The sequence below is a fragment of the Carlito syrichta genome, unplaced genomic scaffold, assembly GCF_000164805.1.
Source record: "Carlito syrichta isolate Samal-C Ts95f unplaced genomic scaffold, Tarsius_syrichta-2.0.1 Scaffold21639, whole genome shotgun sequence".
NCBI classification, from domain to species: domain Eukaryota; kingdom Metazoa; phylum Chordata; class Mammalia; order Primates; family Tarsiidae; genus Carlito; species Carlito syrichta.
Window position 1 is genome coordinate 1 of NW_006965735.1, and position 2,202 is coordinate 2,202.

Sequence of the window (2,202 nt, forward strand, 5' to 3'; positions counted from 1 at the left end):
GAAATGAAAAATTCTGATAAGCAATTGGAGATACATAGAAAATACAGCATAAATATAGTTTGACTTTTCTTCTCTTCATTGATTTAAGTGAGGATTGCATGAATCAATAATTATTAAATTATACTCTAATATAAATACCATATAAAATTATACACACACACGTACAAGTATATGACAATTATAGCTCAAGGGAAGGGCAAGGAATTGAGCCATATTAGACTCAAAAAATTCCACCAGACAGTAACTTGAAAATATATAATATTAGAAAACAAAACAAGAAAATAACTAAACACAATTGAGGTAAAAGCTGTACTAACAAAATGAGACACTAGAAAATATGTACTTAACATAAAAGAGGGACATAAAGGGGAAGCAGGGAACTAAGAGATATAATAAATGCAGAAGAAATAGCAAGTTGGTATGTGTAAATCCAACCCTGACAATACTAACATTAAATGTAAAATTATTAAATGCTGCAATAAAAAAAGCATTTAAAGTTAGACTGATTAAAATACTCAACTGTGTGCTGTCTATGAGAACACACTTTAAAATATTTTGGAAAATTAACTTAAAAGTATAAAGAAGGAAAAAAGATATACTATGCAAACATAAACCATAAGAAAACTGTAGAGGCGAGTCTAGTAACACAAAACAAGCTTTAAGACAATGTTTACCTCCAACCCCTCCCCCCTGGCTCCCCCTCCCATCCCCCAGCGGTCAGCCGGCGCGGCCATGGAGATGGAGGTCTACATCCCGTCCTTTCGCTAGGAGGAGAGTGACCTGGAGTCTCTCTCAGAAAGAAGATATTGTCTTCCATTCATTAGCACTTTGACGGTGCTTCAGGTCGAAGTGTTCATGAATGGAAGACAACATTTTACTGGGAAAAGTCACAGCGAATCTCATGCTCTGCCCCCAAAGCTTAAGAAACGTCTAAAAACTCCAGAAACCCCTTCTAAACATTTTAGGAGCTGGGTCCCCAAAGTCCAGGATGATAAGGTTTGGAAACGTCGCTTCAGGCTGTCCCTTGAGAAAAGGAAGAGCTTCCCAGACTGGTTCTTGGTTTCCTGAACGTGCAGAAAACTTGCCCTCTCCACCAAAGGCAGAAACTCGTGGGTCTTCTGATGAGACAGAACCGGAAGAGCCAAGCACACTGCTCCCCAGCCCCTGCTGCTGTTCCTCCGGGACCCCTGTGTCTCGCCTGCAGCCAGTGATTTCCCACCTGGGGTTGCCGAAGGCCTTCTCCAAGGGTTAGTCTAGACTCCTTGCCAGCCCAGGTAGAAACTCCACCAAGTTGAAAGGAGCTAAAGCAAGTTTCCAACTCACAGTCAAGGAAACGGAGACCGACCAAATGGACCTAAACTTCAGGCCATAGCAGCTGTAGCTAGTGGGCAGATCCACAGTCCCAGGCTCATCGGGCCAGGGACTTAGAACGGTGCTTTTAAAAATAGAAACCGAACCAGGGTCGTGGTCATGCGAGGTCAGTGTTTAAGAAGTCAAACATAGCTACCAACTTAGCAACCCATGGAAAGGAGGCCACGGGAGACTTCTGGGAGCACCGGGAACAAGAGAAAGTCTCTCTGCTTCGGTCGCACCATTTGCCAATTGAGAGTCACATCCTGAATCATACTGAGACTGATGAACTTTGGTAACTTTTTGTTCAGATCTCATCACCCATCTTTTCACCACAAGTTTTTCTCCTCCATGGATACATTCTCAAGTGCTGGCACCAGGAGAGGGTCACCGAAACACACTGCTAGATGTGAGGAAGGAGCTAAACTGGAGATTAACTTGTACTGGCAATATTATACCATTTAAAAAATCATGGCATTATAATCGACATTACAGTGGAGTTGCATCATGCCCAGGGATTGGCTTCTAGCATCAGTATGTAAGGTCAGAGGGGATATTAGGATGGTCCTTGAGTGCCCTTTAGAAAGGTGCAGTGTTGGAGATCTCAACGTCCCACCACAAACGGGCTTTCCTCCAGTGTTGGAAAAAAGCATGTCTCTTCATTTGAAGATCAAATTAAGTTGGCGGTTTTTGTTTAGGGGCCATTTTGTATAAAAAGCACATACCTCTAAACACTAGAATCGTACTCAGCCCTGCAAGACGCTTGCCCTGGGAGAGGCAGACATGAACTGGCCACACATGAAGAAGGAGTGGATGGGTGGCACATTTCAGGGTTTCCTCATGAGCGTGCAA

At 43.0% G+C, this 2,202-nt stretch overlaps 1 pseudogene; it reads left to right on the top strand.

The window, feature by feature from the left end:
- Window positions 1–738: 738 nt before the first annotated feature.
- On the top strand, window positions 739–1,257 carry LOC103265720 (annotated as a pseudogene).
- The last annotated feature ends 945 nt before the right edge of the window (window positions 1,258–2,202 follow it).